General features: G+C 34.9%; 1 long non-coding RNA gene across 1 annotated transcript in view; it reads left to right on the forward strand.

Annotated features, from left to right (window-relative positions):
- LOC145256290 (uncharacterized) overlaps positions 1 to 19,971 on the forward strand; it is a 42,691-nt gene extending 22,720 nt beyond the window's left edge. Inside the window, exons 2-3 of the long non-coding RNA XR_013863964.1 lie at positions 12,792 to 12,901; positions 16,619 to 19,971. This is a non-coding gene — a long non-coding RNA (uncharacterized LOC145256290). The remainder of the gene's footprint in view (positions 1 to 12,791; positions 12,902 to 16,618) is intronic.
- The last annotated feature ends 500 nt before the right edge of the window (positions 19,972 to 20,471 follow it).

Consider the following 20,471-nt stretch of genomic DNA (forward strand, 5'->3'; position numbering starts at 1 on the left):
AAATCGATCACTTCGATTTTCCTAAATCTCAGTACCCTGTATATGAAATTTTGAGTCTGTAGCCTTAAAATTGACAGAGTTATTGCGTAGGGAAATATACACACAGACAGGCACACAGAAAGACACACAGACACGCAGACACGTTCACTTTTATAGATATATAGACTAGCATTTCAGCTCACCGTTGCCCGGGTGTTTGGCGGTGTATGTTGAACAAAAACAAACGTTATTTTTTTTTTAATTTTGACCCCTATTATGACCCCTTACACCTTTATTATTTTGGGCTCAATCAAGTTATTAAGTAAGATCCATATCAAAGGAATCTATATCTAAAGGTTCAAGTGTTTAAACCCAAAATTGGCCGAGTACTTTAGTAGAGTTTTCAAAGATCAGATCGTTGAACTTTGACCCCTTGACAGCTTACTTTCAAGCTGAAAACCGATGAAATGGGTCTAAACCAGTGGTTCTCAACCTTTTTCACTCCATTCCCCCCTTCATGAATTCTCAACATTCGTGTGGCTCCCCTTCATTTTTCTCCCAAATCCCACCCTGCCAAAAAAGGCGCAGAAAAAAAAGAATAAATAAAATGTTGATGAAGAGAACACCCTTGCTTTATTACAAAGTTTACAGTCATAATTATCTTATATTGATAGATTTCTGTGATATGCTTAACTTACATCACTATACTCCAAAAGACTAGCAGACAATAGCAAATTTGATTTGGATGGGAGAAAGTTCAATTAACCTCTGCATACTTTATCACACATCAGTGGGAAGGCTGATATTGTTTCTTTTCAGTCAGTTGACGAATCCGAGGTTGTGTCACTGACAATGCACATCTCATGTCAGGGTCCACATCCAATCGGTTGCGGCTCTTATTCTTGATTTGTAGAAGGGTGGAGAAACCAGACTCACATAAATAGGTAGTTGAAAAAGGCAAGAGTAGTCGAAGTGCAATCTCACTGACTTTTGGATATGACTGATGCATCGAACACCAGAATACATTCAGAGATTTTTCTTCATAGAGATCTTTGGCAGCAGAATCATGTTTGAGATCAAGGAACTCGTCCTGAACATCACTGGGAATGGTAGTAATATCAAGAGTGCCAGAGAATGGATTCCTTACCAACTTCCCTTCTTCCTCCTCGAATTCTGGGAAGTACATATTAAGTTCATTTTCCAAGGATCTCAGATGCTGGGTGATTTCAGTTTTAAGTAATGGGTCAAGCAGACTATCTTCTTCATTCTCGTCAAGGACAGCTGAAAGGTTTTCAAACATGGCAACATTCCCGGCACCGACTTTCCTTTGCCAATTCTGGAGCTTGGCAAGAAATCCACGAAGACAGTCCATCAGGTGAAACACATTTCTTTCCTTGCCCTGTAGTTTCAGATTCAACCTATTTAGCTGCTCAAATATATCTGCTAAATATGCAAGACGTGGCTCCCACAAAACCTCATTGAAGTGACTCAACAGATCATCTTTCCCTTGCATTTCCAGGAACAATTTTAGCTCCCCCCGAAGTTCAAACACTCGATTCACAACATTGCCCTTGGAAAGCCAGCGCACTTTGGAGTAAAAGAGGAGAGCTTCATGCTCCGAATCCATGTCTCTACAGAGGTTCTGGAAAAGGCGAGAGTTCAGAGCTCCAGCTTTTACAAAGTTGACGCATTTGACCACTGCCTCCAGGATCTTGCAAAGTTCATCAGGGAGGGTTTTCGACGCCAGTGCAAAACGATGGATCATACAATGAACCCCCTTGGCATTCGGAGCTACTTCCTTGACACGCTTCTGGAACCCTGATTTTGATCCCAGCATCAGACTCCACAACAATTTTCCCATGGGATCCTGTTAGCTTTGAAGAAAGAAGATAGCTTTTCCATCACATCTTCAGCTGTTGTGGTGGTCTCAAGCTGTGTACATAACAGATATTCTTCCTTGATATCACACAAGAAAATATACCTAACAAACACGAGTAGCTGTGCACACGAACTCACATCCGTTGACTCATCCAGTTGTATTGCAAACATACCAGCTGGAGACGATTTGATCTCCTGTATCACTTTTTCCTTTATGTCATCTGACATTTCATTAATTCTCCGCTTCACTGTGTCGTTTGACAAGGAAATTTGTTGAATTTTACGTTCATTTGCATCTCCAAGAACACGCTTGACCATCTTTAAAGTACATGGCTTAATTAAGGTTTCACCAATTGTGTGGGGCTTCTTTTGCTTCGCTATTTCAAGGGCAACCTCGTATGATGCCTCAACTACACTTGAGGTCTGTTGTTGGAAAGCACCAGTTGCATCCAGTTTCTGTTTTCCGAAACTACTTTCATGGCGCCTGAAGAAATCGGGGTCTTTTTCAGCATACTGTGGATGGATGGTCTGCAAATGATGCTTCAACTTACTAGGCCTCATAGAATCGTTCCCCAACACTTTGAAGCACAGTACACACTGAGGTTTCTCGATGCCATCAGCGAGAATTGATGTAAATCCGTAGCTAATGTACTCTTCACTGTACTTCCGCTTCTTAGTAACACTAGTAGCCATCGCAAATCTAGGGAAAATAAAGAAGACAGACCATCAGAACAAACATTAAGTGATAAGACAAAAGAATGATAATGAAGGACAGATAAATAGGACAAGTGATAAAATGACAAACACACAAATATCCACATACATAATACATCCATGGACTCACACATTAAGCACACACACAGTCATACACAAACATACACAGAGAGAGTAAAGATGATAAACATTCACACTCAACCTAGCAAGCTGAAATGTACTTTCTACAGCAAGAACACACCTCCTTTGACAAGCACTGCCCCAATTGAAATTATGAGCAGAATAGCGAGTCACATCAATATTAGCACTAAAAAAAAAGCAGGAATACCTGAGTAGGGAATGAGCATGAATACAATGATACCAAAAAATAAGAAAATAATAAAGGAAGTGCACAAATATTTCACACACGAAAACAACGACCGCATTTATAATTGTCGAACAAAATAAGTAAAACAGTATACAGTATGGTTCAGAATCAATTATACCCACATGTTTACGTGCTGATATCCAAGGCCACACTGAGATAATTCGATCACCTCTCTCCCACATACATACACACATACATACATACACACGTACACACACATTCGTAACAATATTATGTAGGTAACAAAATTTTATTGTCAACTTAATCAATTAAAAAAGAAAATTCCACCATGGCCCCCCCTAAATTATTGCCATGGCCCCCTTGGGGGCCATGGCCCCCAGGTTGAGAGTCTATGGTCTAAACACTTTATATATATATATATATATATATATATATATATATATATATATATATATATATATATATATATAATAAACTTTTGTGTTTTATTCGCAATTGTAATACGTATAAAACTATGAAGAGGTATATAATAATTTAAATACATTACCATATGGACACCCAGGATCAGGTGGTAATGGATTATTACGAACTCTTCAGCAAGCAGTTTTTGTTTAATTACTGGTTAATTATTAGTTTTACTAGATGACATACCCGGCGTTGTGCAGGTGTAAACTACGTTAGGACATTTTTTGCAATCTATTACTTATTTATAAATTCAATTAAACTTGTTTATAAAAGTCCTGTTTAAAAACGTATACAAATGTGACGTCATATCACATGATCATGTGATACGTAGTATAATGTTTGGAGGTGTGTTGTTGGGGGGTGGCAGATCAAAACTTGGCCGGGTTTTTGGAGGTGTAAAAAAAAAAGTTTTAGTATGAAGTTAGGCTTGAACCCCGAAATCTTGAGGCGAAGGTGGAAACGAAGGGGAAAAAGCCAGACACCTAAACATCTCAGCCACGAGGAGAGAGGAATTGATAATCATGTTAAGTTAAGGTTTTTAAAGTGAAATGAAATTGATAGATGCGAGGAAGTGAAGTCGCGTGATGTTTGACCTTGAAACATGACGTAAGCAATGGCTGTTCAGTAGTTAAGATTTTGTGCAGGAGAGCTTCTACCGAACTTTGGGGAACGAAAAGCAGCTCCCCTCTTGAAAAGAAAGCAACTTTCTGATATGACAAGGCGACATGGACCAAACGTTTACATCGCTTTCTGGTGACCACCGGTCGTGGGCAATCGAGTTTCGCTTTTTTATACCGAAAAATGAAAGCAACACGCGGCGATCCCAAAATGTGGAATATTTAGCTTTTCAAATTCGGGCAAATTAAATAGACAGGCGACCCCCGTTGTTAACTCGTATTATTTAGAGTGATATAAAACGTTTTAAAAAGGAGCGAGACGACCGCGGACATACACAAAAACGCACACACACACACACACAAACGCTTGTTTGGAAAATTACTGGGTAAATTCGACTAAAATTTTATATGACCTGTTATTATATGCGAACTAATTATTTTCACTAGAATAATGCACGAACTCTATAACTTTTCACGGATCTGATTGTAATTCTTTATGCACTTTTGTTAGAATGAGGTAGAACGAACTAAGTTATATGGTATCCGGTCGATGCACAGTGAGAGATAACTAAGGATTAATAAGTATTAGTATTTAATGAAAAAATGAGCACAGATTTTACGTACTACAAGCATCATATAAATTTTTGCACCTTTTTAGTAAGTTAAAAATGTCTATCTCTCTATATGTCTGCTTGTCCGTCCCAATTTTAACCCAGGTTTTTTTTTTTTTACGAGATAACATGTATTCTAATTATAATATTTCTTTTGTAGCTTTTCATCAGATACACGAGCAGCTGATTTACTTCTACAAATGCAAAATGCTTACTGGTCTCTGGTACAAATTAATGTTCGCGACAGGATACACAATAATGCGATCCATTGCTATCGAATGCGCATCAAGGACAGTGACGCCCGTCTGCCTGATCGGCAGGAAACTCAAGGGCCATATGAGTTAGGGGGCATTGTCTGGGTGAAGCTTCCCAATAATAGATGCACCAACAGCTTACAAAGAGGGCGAATCACTGGCATCATCAGTGAGCAAGCCGTGCTAGTTGATGGTACTCCACGCCGTGTGAAGGATATCCAGCTTGCCCTAAATACTGACCAGTTGCCGAGTAGCAGTAATGGTGAATCGTCCAACGATGACCTGGGGATCCGACCTATTCCCCATGATGGTACAACTGCGAACCCCAAGGCTGGCGCCGATAGTTCCATCACCCCTTCTGAGAACTCCGATGAAGATGAAAAAGTTCAGCCTCCTGGTATGACTGTACACCCTAACGCTTATGCCAATGGTTTCGGCGCCTCTTCTGAGAGCTCTAATGAAGATCAAGTAGTCCAGACAACTCCCCTTGGTAAGAGTGCCCGCAACAAACGACCACGTCCACCATGACACATGTGTGGTCCGGAGATCAGGCGGGAGTGTAGAGTTTAATGTAATAATCAAAGAAGAAAACGCCCGCGTGTGTGTGTGTATTGGGATCTGAGAGAGAAAGAGAGAGAGAGAGAGAGAGAGAGAGAGAGAAAGAGAGAGAGAGAAATTAAAGATGGTAGCCATGGATTTATAAGCTTTAGTCTCGTGTAATCTCACGAGATCTTATCTTCCACTGCACACGTATTCAAATGGATCATTTTTCTAATAAAATGTCTGTTGGCAGAGGTGGTCGGGAGACCACGTGCTTGAAGTTGAGAGAGAAAGTTTAAAGTGAAAAACTCCAGCTGAACTTTTGCTTATTGTATTTATTTTATTTTGTTTTGCTGTTTACCAACCCATTTAACTGCAGTTACCATAGCAACTTTTAAACATTGACGTTTTAGATAAGATTTCCTCTTATTGGTTTTTACACGCATTTATTGTCCATTATTCAAATTGTTTTTAAGGCAAATATGTTTAACATGAGTAGGGCTATGACAACTGCATATTCTGTTCATTGTTTTGACTATCGAGTGTGTATCTGTTGATATCTTATATGCTTTTATACAATGTGATGTGGTTCTCGGTTGATTGTGGCAGATATATATACTCGAGAGTCAAAACAATGATAACAATGATGTTGTCATAGCCCTACACAGGAGTAAACTGAAATAAATTGTTAGTGAATGTGGCCTGTTTGTCCCACTGAAAACTTATCTGAAAGGGGGATTTATTCTGAAAGCCGCTCTCAACATGGTGAGGTGAGGTGTTTATTCCGAAAGCCATGCTTCAAATAGAAAGGTTAGGGGTGTTTATTCCGGAAACCATTCTTACCATAGAGAGGTTGGGATTTTTATTTCAAAATCGTTCTCAACATGTGGAGGTTTTGGGTAATACCTTTAAAAAGCAATTATTTGCAGGTAAATCATCAGTAGGACAATCAGGCTACATTGACCAAATTGTTTTGCACTTAGTACCCAATTACGTTTCGTCGTCAACATCTTCATAAATCATAGCGGGAATGTTATTTGGGTTATCAAAGTAGAGTTAACAAAAGTGATGCTGTTTGCCGTGCAAGAGCTGATAATGTTTCGCTTAGGACGTCACAAGTTAATTCTGTTTCTCTCTTTATTAGCATAATTACGTCTTTTATTTGATATTTTTAGTGATTTTAAGAGGTTAGAGATAATTTCTGTATGTATTGTTGACAATACGTATTATATTAAACACAAAAAAGAAACAAAATATTATTTGAAAGATACGCTTGGAAAAATAATAGATTACATAGAAAAAATGCGAGCATGAAAAGTAATATGGTTAGGATGAAAGTTAGAAAAGTAAAGGACTTGTTGTTAAAACAGGAAAAGAAAAAGACATGATAGTCTAGTAAAAATTATAAGAAAATTATAAAATTCAATATTGCAGCATTAAGAATTCACATATAATGTACAATTGAATTTCAGAAAAAAATCTTTATGCCGCATTATTTTGTTATTTATTTTATGTTATTTATTCTATGTTATGTATTTTATGTTATTTATTTATTAACTCACGTTTACCTCTAATAAGGCATATTGCAACTTAGACGTAAGGGGCTACTATTTGGGGCCATGCCTAATAAAGATTAGCAATATGTTTATTTATGTTACATTTAAATTTCTGCATATCAGTACAGCTATGGAACCAGGTAGTAGAAAGGGAATTCCAAAGTCTAGTTGTTCCAGGGAAGAAACTATTAGAATAGATAGCTTTCTGGCATTTAGAGGCCTCAACAGTGAAGGAGTAAGATTTTATTGCTAAGCAGGTTGGTCGGGGATATGTAACTCGAGGGGGTACAAGTGCAACGAGTTCATCAGAATATTCAAATATTTTTTAAACCGGCACAGAAATGCACCATTGCGGCGATAGGACAGGGTTTGGAGCTTGGTTGATAAAGTGTACCGATTAAATTGACAACCTCTTTTTTTAAACTCTATCCAAGAGGAAAAATCTAGTGGTAGATGCATCAGCCCAGATGTGGCAACAATACTTAATGCATGGGCGAATAGTGGCCTTCTAAAGGTGCATGATACTCCCAAGTGTAAGTAGTCTTCTAGCTCGATAGAGGGAACCCACCTTCTTTGCACTAGCCTTCGCAATGTCCTCAATGTATTTGTCCATTTCATATTACCAGCAAACGTAAGGTCGAGAAGTTGTAAGGAAGAATCCTCAGGTAGGGTGTTACTTGTCATGTGTATAGGCGGATGGAGAGGCATCTTGTCATTGTTAAAGGAGAACAGCTTAGTTTTACTCGCATTACATGTTGCCATCCATTTACGGCCCCATTCCACTACGGTCTGGAGATCATTTTCTAACGATTCCTCTATTGTCTTACATTTATGTACATCCGTTCTTCCCTCACGCATTTTATAGAGCGTTCTATATCGTTATCGTTCTATAGCGTTATCAAGGAATTGTTTATGAATATCAGGAATAATCATGGTCCAAAGATCGACCCCTGAGGCACTCCCGCATTAATGTTATTCTGCTTGGATGTACATCCGTCAATGACAACCTGTATGCTTCTATTGTCTCCGAAGGATTTTATTATATTTGGTATACGTCCAGTTATACCGTACGATTTAATTTTCATTAGCAGCATTTTGTGCCAGACGTTGTCAAAGGCCGTAGATATATCAAAGGCTACATCCCTGGTATCATCGGCTTATTTAGTGCATGGTAAATGCGTTCAGAGATGACTATTAAAATATCACCAGTAGAACGACATTGCCTGAATCCATACTGTTTGTCAGAGAAAAGTTGCTTTTGCGATGTGCTTAACTAGTGTTTCATTAATTTAAATTCTCAAAGATTTTAGCGAAGAGGGAGAGGAGATTTAAGGGACAATAATTAAGAGGGTATGTTCCTTCATCAGAATTCTTTTACACTGGTACCACAGAGGCCATCTTTCTACTATTAGGGGGGTAAAATTTAGTAAGGAATTTATTGTAGAGCGTGGAAAGTATGGGGCTAGCTCAGCTGAGCATTTCCTAATTAGTATAGCAGGAATGAGATTAGGCCTTTTAGGTGTTTTAGTTTTGTATGATATCGCGGACATGAGAAGAGGAAATTTTTACATCATCTAATGCTGCTAATCATCGATGCTGCTAGGAACTGACAAATCGAATTAATTCACGTTCTGCTATCAACCAATCAGAAACCAGAATTGCTCTATAAATATTAAACCTTTTCTGGAGCAACGTCGCATATGTTTTCTTCGCGTCAACACGTGAAAAAACTTTTTTACTGTCTACTGAGGACCAGTCACCTCCAGGACTTGTGTAGAACAACTAACCATCGGAAACTGTTCTGTCTACTAGGAACCAGTCACCTCCAAGACTAGTGTAGAATAACTAACCATCGAAAACTGTGGTGAAACTAAACATGGCTTACACCTCATATAATTTTCGATTTCCTTATGAATTATTTAAAACATACAAACTCGTTTTCCAAAGGTGATAAATGCTAGAAAAGAGATGCGTATTTCAAATTTTTCTATTGTATCTATACATACCTTGCTTACTATTACTAATACATCAAAAACAAGATGACATGCAAGACAAATATGGAAAAATAAATTTCAATATAGAATAGAATATAGAAATGAAATGAAACAATAAAATAAATTTTTAGTAATATCTAATTTAATTAAGGTATAAACTGATATTTTTTACGAGAATATCATATCTTTTCTTTTCTAGTTTTAACAACTAGTCCTTTTGTTCCTCTAATTTTATCCTAACAATAATACTTTTCATGCTATCTACACTAATTTTTTTCAAGCTAGAAACATATTGCGATTTCTACCAAATAAAATTATTTGGTAGAAAGTTTGTTTTTTATGCGTCGAATTTTCTAGGGGCAAATAACTCTAGATCAGTTTTTAAAAAGTCAATGTCGGAAATGATAATTCCAAATTAATTACATTAAATATATTATCGATATAATTGTTGTTTAAAGTTTAGTAAATAACAATTTTAAATTGAACACTTCAAACAATTCTCTCGCTAGAAACATTAATTAAGATATAGCTATTAAGTAAAATTGATTTCCTTAACGCAATATGCAAATGAGGTGATCTCTTAATTGTATATTTTGCAAGAATCGTACTGTATATAGAAATAAATGAAAGAGCAAGGTCAGAAATCTTTTGTATATATTAAACAAATTGTGAACACCCAAACAAATAGAAAGTGATACAAATTTATATATATATATATATATATATATATATATATATATATATATATATTTGTGGTTTATTTTCTATTGTCGTATCGTCAGTTAATGAAATTGTATTTTTTAAGTGGTCACAAATGCAAAGAAACTATTACAATATGAAGTATAACTTCTTCTCGATGATAAAAAATCTGCAGCTCCCTTGTGTTCTACTAAAATGATAATTAGTCACTCGAACTTACTAAAGAAGAAAGATAAATTCTCAAAAAAATATTTTAAGTATGCCAAAATTATTCGGTTTAATTTTTCCATAATAAGGATATAAAGATGCCGTTTTAGGCATATGTAATCTTTCCTTGTTTTGCGAGTTTCGAGTCTAAGGTGTAAATAAGTTCGGAAAAATATTTTTAAATTCTGAAAGTAAGCCTTTAAATCTTCTGAATAGTCTGAATTAAACTGTTTAAAGTATTAGATTATTCGTATTTGTAATTTTTAATTTGTCTGAGAATTTCTACAGGACCAAGGCAATTATAAATGTTTCCAGGATAACTGTACAAATGTGTTTAAAGTGTTTTCCATTTTTCAGCATCCATAGATCAAGTTTCAAAAGATTCAAGCCGAAAATAGTATTTTAAAACTGTGAAAATACTCAGTTTTAAAAACAGTTTACATTTTCTGAATAGTATATTAAAATGTGTCAATTATTTGGTTTTCGTTATGTGAACTTTTTTATACTTTCGGAATTCCTTCTAGACTAAGGCAATTATAAAGTATCTAAAGATGTTTAAATATCTGTTATCTGTTTGAAATTGCTTTGTAGACTCAGATAATTGTTAAGGCTTGCGGAATAAGTAAATGAAAACAATGAAATCGTGTTTACATTATCGAAGACTTAAAACAACGTTTAAATTGTAACCAATGTAAACACGCCGGCATAGGTGTTATAAAAAAAGTCTTGAAAAATTTAAGTAACGTTTATGTATCAATAGTTATTCACTTTTGGACAAATGCATAGGACAAGTGCAGATGCCGTCATCTATAGTAGAAGTCTTTATTGTATGTGCTTCTCCGGCCATGTTTTTAATTATAGACAATACGAACCAAGCACATTATACTTTACTGGGAATATTAAGACATTAGGAAGCTGAAAACATCGTGGAAAACACCTACTATATATTTGTTATGTTAAATAATTAGTTATATCATAGTATTCATTCTTTTATTGTTGAAGTTTGTTGTTGGGTTAGCACCTCGTCAGATTCTGACAATAGACTATTCCTAACGTCACTTCTGGTAACCCGTATCTTCTATCGAGTAGTGTGCACCTGAAAATCAAAGGAAGTTGGTCGTAGCCTTATATTCAGTTGAGCGAAGTCCCACAAACCTCACATTTCTGTATTTTCTGATAATGGGAGTTTAATATGATTGCATTTGGATTACTTTATATTTTTAATATATCCTTCTTAATGTCCTTTATTACGGGTCCTTTCACTTTTATTTTTTAATATTTTTATAACATCAAACAGATCTGCACCCCTCGAAAAACAATTGCCATTGTTTAAACCTTACATTTTTGCATATACGCTATATACTTGCTTAATCTACAAATGTGTGTTTGACATGTTGTTCTCCTAACAATTACTAAGACGGCTGTTCTCTCTCTCTCTCTCTCTCTCTCTCTCTCTCTCTCTCTCTCTCTCTCTCTCTCTCTACACGACACAACCTTAAAAATAAATTAATCCAAATACAATCATATTAATTTCCCGTTATTAAAAAAATTTAGTACCTACAAATGCACACATTAAATATTCGAAACATCCACACACCCACAAAAATACCCTTAAAACACAATACAATACATTTACCCTTAACCGTGTTTACCTTTTACGGCTTCTGAGCTGCGATGTCTTCCTTCTACTGTGATCTATTACGGGCCGTTCCATTTTGATTTAAAAATATTTTTAGCTTGCTTTTTTTACACCAAACATCCCCCACAAAAACCCCAAAATTACCCTATATTTGCTTCATGCATTCTATATACTTATATTCTAGAAACACGGACCTTTCTTTGTGTCTTTACGTTTTACGATTTCCTAGCGGCCATGTTTGCCTTTTATTTTATTTTATTTTATTTTATGACGGGCTGTTACAGTTTTAAATATTTGCAGTTTTTTAGTAACACGAAACAGTTTTACATCTATTCTCCAAGAAAAACAAAAATATCACATTTTGAACCCCAAAGTTTATGCATGTACGCTATATACTTACTTATTCTACAACGACCCCCTTATTTTGTTTGCTTTTCATGAGTTGCACTTTTTGTTTTCTTTGAAGAAACGATAATTTTTACCTTAACTACAACTTCAAAATTTCCTTTAAAATGACAAATTTTATAGTTTTCTTCTATGCTGATTCAGAAAATTGTTATTGTATTTGACAGATACAAGTACTTTACGACATATAAGGCCCTCTCAGCGCAGTTATTTTCCCACTAAAAAATAATCATACCCTGAACCCAATATTTCATGCATGTAGGTTAAAAATGAAAATATTTTGCATAAGAGCACACTTATTTGATATATGCTTGCATTTATACCAGTTGTTTTTTTTTTAAATATAAATTTACCAACGACACACTTTTCTGTAAAATGAAGACTTTTATAGGTTTCCTACTATGTCGATTTAGAAAATCTGAGTTTTCATTTGGCGGGTACAAAGAGTTTACGAGATATCATGCCTTGTATTGTGCAGTTTTACGCACTGGTCACCAGATTAGTACACACGGGATGACTGACACTGCAACTACCTAATATTTGTGTTGGTTCAGAATATTTTCGTGTGGAAATCCTGACAGTGATTGTGAAGGTTACATTTCGAGTTATAGTTTTGGACAACCCCACCATCACTCACAAAATGGGGTGTCTGTTGCGAAAGCCGTTCTTAACATAGGGACGTTGGTGGTGTCTATTTACAATACCGTTTTTAACATGATGAGGTGTTGTTGGGCAACAACAGCTATACTTTGATTTTTTTACGCTGAGAGAGACATGCTTTTACCGGGCAATGCCGGTTAACGGGTCCAGCTAGTGCAGACTAAAAGCGTATTCTTTAATTCCTTACATGCAATTCCGAAAATTATAAGGGATTCAATTAATTGTCTCGTCTTTTGTTTTTACAGAGTTTCATATACAGACCTGAAGTTAATGACAATGCAGTCGTTGAATCATGAGCTTGGAAATTATCATGTGCATGTTTTCACTACTATTAGAAGTGTATTATCATCTAAAGGTAAGCACTTATTTTATCATTTAGATTGGATAATTGAGGTAGGTATAAGAATGACTATGACGATAACCCAATAGAATTATGGGGGAAGTAGAAGAGCATTGATCCCATAATTATAATAAAATAAAGTGGAATCATGTTGGAGGTAACGAAGCCGTGCGCTCTTATTGTGACAGAGCGTCGATGAACGAGAAAAGCAGCAGCAGCCGCATTTAAGGCACGTATGCAAATTGGCAAAGTGTGCACGCGCTGACGTCACGGGTAAGAGGAGAGAAAAGTGAAATAGAAAATAGACCTCGAAAGAAAGAGGCGGAGAGCGTAGAAAATAGGAGTTGAGAAAAGATGATGGATGCGTGTTGAAACGAACAGACACAGACACAACAATGCAAATGCAGAGAAAGGGGGAAAATCATAATTGGTGTTTAGTAAAAATGTTCGGTCGTAATTTTATATCCTTCTTTGTTTTTACCTGCGATAGAACGAGAGAACGTGCAGGTATGAGTAGTTAAAATGAAACGATACGATTCGAGAGTAATTGCCATTACTACATATGTGATATAGTCGGTAAGAGATATATATTAGTGGCTTAGTGGGGGATGCCCTTTTCTCTACCCTGCAACCCCTCTCCCACAGAAGAGACGTTGCGAGCCTATCCTTGTTTTATCGTTATTTTCATGGCAGGTGCTCGTCTGAACTCCAATCCCTGGTCCCCCCTCGCCAATCTTTCACGAAAAACACCCGTCTAGCTGAATCCACTGTGAAAAATGTCCCCCACTCTATATATGTGCCTAAATCAAAACGCGGATTTCATGAACAAAGCTTCTTTCTTAGAACTGCACGCCTGTGGAACTCTGTTCCGTCTGCCTGCTTCCCTCCGGACAAAAACTTGGATGTCTTCAAGTCTAATGTTAACAAATTCCTAATGGCCCGCCCCCTTAAGTAAACACTCCATCAAATCTCCTCACTAACGTAATGTACTTGCAATAACCCTTATCCCTGAGTGGCTTCCGGGCCTTGATAAGTGGTGATCACTGTGTAAAAAAAAAAAAAAAATATTATAAAATGTCATATATCGTATGTGAATATATTCCATTATAACGTACATGTTTAATAGTTGGGTTTTATATTTTATCTGTATATTTGTGTACGTGTAAATGCGTGTATGCATATACGTTGTGTCATTGATTTTGATATCGATGGTCAGACATTTTACCACAATGGGTCAAAATAATAAAAAAAAACAAGAAAAATGAACATAACGGAAAATGCAGTCGAAAAGCAGGGACAATAGGAAACCAGGCAAAGGGAGAGACCTTTTAAAACCTGTATTTTTTTTCCTTTGTGTTTGCTCACTTTCGAATTTTCTCCTGCCAGTCATATTGGTGGCTCAAGGATATTAGGTGAAGACAGTGGTTTAGTTGGTATGATGGAATTTCTAGTCTTATGGGTATGTTATGCATTATTATGAAAAATATTGTTTAATACTCAGTTTAACGAAGCTAATAGCTTTTTGGTTTTGGATAAAAAATTAGAATAAACCATTTGTATTTGAACATATTACAAAACTAAAATGGAGGTTTATCTTATTAAAACATGCAATAACAGTATATATATATAGAGAGAATGTATATTGTGTTTATGAAATGCTAGCAAATAAATATAAATCTTATTTTTCTATACTGATAAGCAATTTTCTTCTAAACGTATAGGTCGTTTGTATGTGACTATTCATCTTGACATTGTCAAAAATGATTATTAAACATAATACATACAAAAAGGACATTTTACTTTTTAATGAGAAACTAAAAGAAAAAGACACGGACTATGCTGATCGACTTGTACATGATTTAGTCTATTTGTGTGAACTTTTGAGTTTTATTTTCTTGTTATTTTTATTCCTGTTAAGTGTTGAGCAATTATGTTGAGGAAAGATGGCGGCAGTAAATCAAATCGGCGAAGAATCAATTCACACTCACGATATCGAGTGTGGAGTAATTCTCCAGAACAAAGATGGCAGTATTAAATCGGCGAAGAATCAATGTAGTCTGGACCAGCTGTAGGTCAGCCGTGTCAAGACTTAGACTGATAGCGAACTGACTTAAATTCGATAATTTTTTAACGAGGTCGGAGGCTTCTCATTGGTTGATTGACATGACGCATGATTAAAAATAAGATCGTCCAAATTTTTGTAGTCATACCTATCAAAACAATTTTAACCCCCCTTTTTTGATATAATGAAAAGCTCCTTTCGAATTAATTTGATTTAATTGTGTAAAAAAAAAAATTTTACATAAAATAATATTTATTTTTCCCCTTTTTTGGTTTATTTATTTAAAAAAAAATATTTATTTTCATTAATCGGGCAAAAAATATAAAACTTCATTGGCAAAATGTGTGTGTAAGAGGTAACTTTTTAAAAAACTTTTTTGTTTACGTTCTTCTTTTTTTTTTTTAAATATTTTTGAAATCTCTCTGACTTATTCCATATAACTATGTCAGGTTTCACAGCAGTATTTTCAAGGTAGGTGGCCGTAGGGATTACATGGTCGTAATGTATGGTATATAAGTCATTTCCAACTGTTCTTTCAGACTGATGTTCCCATACTCCCGTGCCAGCGACAACTCGATACGTCATATCAATGCGAATTAACGCCTTAGATATCAATCCGAAATCAACTTCTGAACGACGAGCCATATGAGGACGCACCACCCTCCTACGAACAGGTTGTTAGAACTGTAGAACTGTTTATTCATAGAAAAACAGTTGATCAGCTAATTGAAGATTATTGTACATAAATTTATTTGGTTATAGCTAGCAGGGTTTTTTTTCGAAATTAGACCGCTACCATATACATATTTGACACCTATATTCCTAGCATACAACTAATCACCTATGTGCTCATCTTTCAAAACCATATCCAACCCCTCTTCTAAAATCCCTCCATATCTGTCCCAACCTTTAATTAATTTATCCATTTTACAATTATCCACTAAATTCGCCCGCTCCCAAATTAATCCCCCAAACTCTCTTGATTACAGCTAACACTTTTTTTACAGAATTGAACCGCTGGTGGTAATTTTTAAGATACTCTCCGACTTCGGCTGTTAAATTCGAAAATAATCCTCGATGTGCCCATCTTTCATAATCATATCGGAACCCTCTTTTGAAATCAGGCATATCTGCCATACTTCCAAAAATATCCATCCAACGTCCGCTTGTTCCAAAATGATCTTTTTAGTTGACACGTCTTTCCTAATCATTACTTATTTCTTATGACCTCTTAGTATTTATAGTTTTGGGCTCACATCAAATTATAAAATTAGATCCATGTCCAAGTAACTTATATCTAAAATTTAAAGTGTTTAGACCCAAAATTGTCGGAGGAGTTTGGTAGAGTTCTCAAAGGTCAAATCGTTGAACTTTGACCCCTTAACAGCCAAATCTCTGACCGAAACCGGATCAAAAAGATTTTCCCAAATCTCACTACTTCGTATGTCAAATTTTGAGTCTGTAGACCGAAAATTGACAGAGTTATTGTGTAGGGAAATGAACACAAACAAACAGACACACACAGACATTTTCACTTGTATAGATAGATAGATAGATAGATAGATAGATAGATAGATAGATAGATAGATAGATGTATAAACTTTACTTAAGAAACGACTGAAAATTTCATCGGTTTTTCCATTAACTGTTTCTCTATTTTTTATTTTTAGGTAATATTTACGACTGGAGTGAGACAGGTTTTTATTAACTTACGTACAATTCATGATAAAAACCTGTATAGACTACCATTCAACAACACACTCCCGTATTCTCAACCAGAAAGCACCATATTCTCGCGCCAATTATCGACCAATATTACAATTCCGTTCCGATTACCGCCTCAAAGATCAACCCAGCATCAATCGGTGAACGACGATTCAGATGAGGACACACCACCCTTCTACGAACTATTTACGTAGAGAAAAACAGTCGATGGGACAATTTAATTAACCGCTCCTATTTTCTTTTTTAAGATACTCTTCGAATTCGATTCCTATATCTCCAACGTCGAAAAAGATCTACTATGTGACCGCATCTTTCAAAAGAATATATAATGCGTCTTTTAAAGTTACTCTATATCTGTTAAAATTAACCCCTAGTTTATCCGTTTTCGAAACTATCCCCTAAATGCACCAGCTCCAAAATCAATCTCCTAAACGTATCTCATTGTGTAGAGCTAGCATTTTTCTTTTTCTGAATTGGGTCACTATTATTACTCTTTTATGATACTCTCCGAATTCGGCTTTTATATAATAATCCTCTTTGCTCATCTTTCAAACTTATATTTGACTTATCTTTAAAAATCCCGACATATCTCTTCTACTTCCAAAATTATCTCCTTAGTCGACCTTCTTTTCCAAAATTATCTCTTCAGTTGACCCGTCTTTTCAAATCATCACTTATCACCTTTATTACAAATGGCCCCTTATATGACCCTTTCTTTGGCAATTACTTACCTATGTTCTCTTTAGAAATTCCCTTCTTATTACCATGTTTTTCAAAGACAGTCACTTGTTTTTTTTATGATCTAACATCATCTACAACCTTACACATTCCTTCATAAAAATGTCTCCCTCCGTTTCAAATACTCAATTTATAAAACGTGTCTTCTCCATGTAAAAAAATTTTACACGTATCCGTAAATTTATATCTGCATTATATAACACTCTGCCCAGCATCATTCGATCGTAAAATACGCTTAAATATTTTTTTAATTCATGTAAATTGTCTATGTATTATAATAGCGTTAATTCGCCCTTGATTATTTTATTGTAACCGTTGTATATTACTGATTTAAATAATATTTTTTTAATATGACTTGCGTGGTTTTAGTTAGAATAGAGACCAAAACATTTATTTAGCACTTTAGCGGTATTCGCCACAATTTAAGCTTACGACATCCGTGACAAATTAACACTGTGCAACGTATAAATGTATGATTCCGCACGCAAAGAGCATTTAGGTTCCTTATGAGTTATATTTCTGGTTAAAAACTATATCATTTTGTGTTACTAATCAAAATACCTTATATATTGTTTCAAATATTTAGACTAAACTTTTACAGTAGTTTGCTATGTTGTGTAGCAGTTACAGATTGAGGATGATGGAGTTCATATTGAGCAACAAATAAGGAAGACTTTGGAGGAGAGATACATTATTTATGATTGTGGGGACACAGTACTTGAGAGAGTTATACAAAACACATTTACCTTTTCGATTGTAAGGACGACACGAAGACAACACTTACAAAATGTAGATGATTTCTCTATTTCCTCAACCGGCCGATTGATAATATCAGGAATTCAAACTTGTATAGCTACATGGTCTCTCTTCTATTCTTCACATTTAAGGGGATCAGTTCCGCTAAATCGCACTCGACTCTATCACTGTGGATTATTTTAGTGTAACCGTTGTATATTATTGATGTAAACAATATTCTTTTTGTTTAATATGACTTGGGTGCCATTAGTTAGAATAGAGACCAAAACATTTATTTAGCACTTTAGCAGTATTCGCCACAATTTGAGCTTACGACATCCGTGACAAATTAACACTGTGCAACGTATAAATGTATAATTCCGCATACGAAGAGCATTTTGATTCCTTATGAGTTATATTTCTGCTTAAAAACTATCATTTTGTGTTACTAATACAAATACCTTATATATTGTTTCAAGTCTTTAGATTAAAATTTGACAGAGTAGTTTGGTATGTTGTGTAGCGGGTACAGATTGAGAATTATGAGGTTCATATTGAGCAACATATAACAAAGACTTGGGAGGAGAGATACATTATGATTGTGGGGGCACATTACTTGAGAGAGTTATATAAGAGTTCGTTTATAGATGAATATACAAAACGCATTTACCTTTTCGGTTGTAAGGACGACACGAAGACAACCAGTTACAAAATATTAAATGATTTCTTTATTCATCTGTCAGCCGATTGATGATGTCAGGAATTCAAACTTGTATAGCTACATGGTCTCTCTTCTATTCTTCACTTTTAAGGGGATCAGTTCCGCTAAGTCGCTCTCGACTCTATCACTGTGACAGTGATTGTGATTTTCTCTTTCTGATTTTCTGAATCTCCCTCTAGTTGTCTCCAACTTCGAACCCTCTGATTCAATATATTCAGAAATGACTTTGTTTATGACGTCAGAAGTCTATTGTCGACCAATATGACTATATCACGTTTTATGTCCGCCCAAACACACTTTTGGATAAAAAAGAATTTCCAATTTTAATTGTTCAATATACAACCTATTTTTAATTTATAAACTCGCATTGTTCACCCTTTTAACTGCCATATTTAATATCCAGTTATTCTAAAAGAATAGACAATTGCTTTTTTTCTGACATGAATAATATTTAGTTATTTTTAAAAGAATTACAAATGAGCTGCATTCATGGGATTTCAATTATCCACTTGCATACAGTGTTCGATTCTAGCCTTTTCCTAATAATATTTCACTTACCTAGTCTGCCTCCTTACTTATAAGTGAAAGGGACATCCCTCCTCATGTAACAGGTAGAAATCGTTCCACTCATAAAAATAGAAGTTTGCCTTAAATACAGCTGCAAATGCGATGCACTTATGCACAATGCAGAATATATACACAAATCAAATTGTTCCGAATTGTGAAATAAAACTAATCATCCAATAAGAAAGCAGAAAAACAAACAGACTGTGAATTAATAAATGTTACTTTTTAAAAGGAATATGCAAATTATTTACCTTTTTTTGAAGTCGCTGGTATATTTACAACAAAGTATATAATGAAATTGTATTCGTTTCTTTTTAATTAGAAAAGTGAGCTTTTAATATCAATGTCAGTGCGACAAACAACCCAACTTTATATATGTCGTAGCAGGCAGAATATCTACAGAGTGTTATAATATATATATATATATATATATATATATATATATATATATATATATATATATATATATATATATATAGTGTTATAATGGAATAATTCCAGGAGGAAATCCGGGTATGAGAGCTCAATGTGGTAAACAGAGCAATAACATAAAAATATAACACGGAAATTACATAATTGTCGATGCAATAATTTATTTCAACCTTATGGTATTTTCAAGCATCTAAACTAGACAATTACATGTTTGATACTGAAATAAAAAAAGAAAAAGAATTGGGTCGAGACCCAATTCTTTTTATTTTTTTATTTATGTAATTTTTATTTATGTAATTGTCTAGTTTAGATGCTTGAAAATACCATAAGGTTGAAATAAATTATTGCATCGACAATTATGTAATTTCCGTGTTATATTTATATATATATATATATATATATATATAGAGAGAGAGAGAGAGAGAGAAAGAGAGAGAGAGAGGAAACTTTCAAACTTAACAACTAAGGTTCGAAGTTTTGGTTTCGATTACATCTGATGGTACCCGAATCATATTTTTATTTGAAATCACTACTGTATATTGGGTACAATAAAGTAATCTATGGTGTAATCACTCTATAATAATCTGTACAAATATGCATGAATT

Source organism: Euprymna scolopes, chromosome 32 (genome assembly GCF_053919585.1).
Source record: "Euprymna scolopes isolate OS-2025 chromosome 32, ASM5391958v1, whole genome shotgun sequence".
Classification (NCBI taxonomy): domain Eukaryota; kingdom Metazoa; phylum Mollusca; class Cephalopoda; order Sepiida; family Sepiolidae; genus Euprymna; species Euprymna scolopes.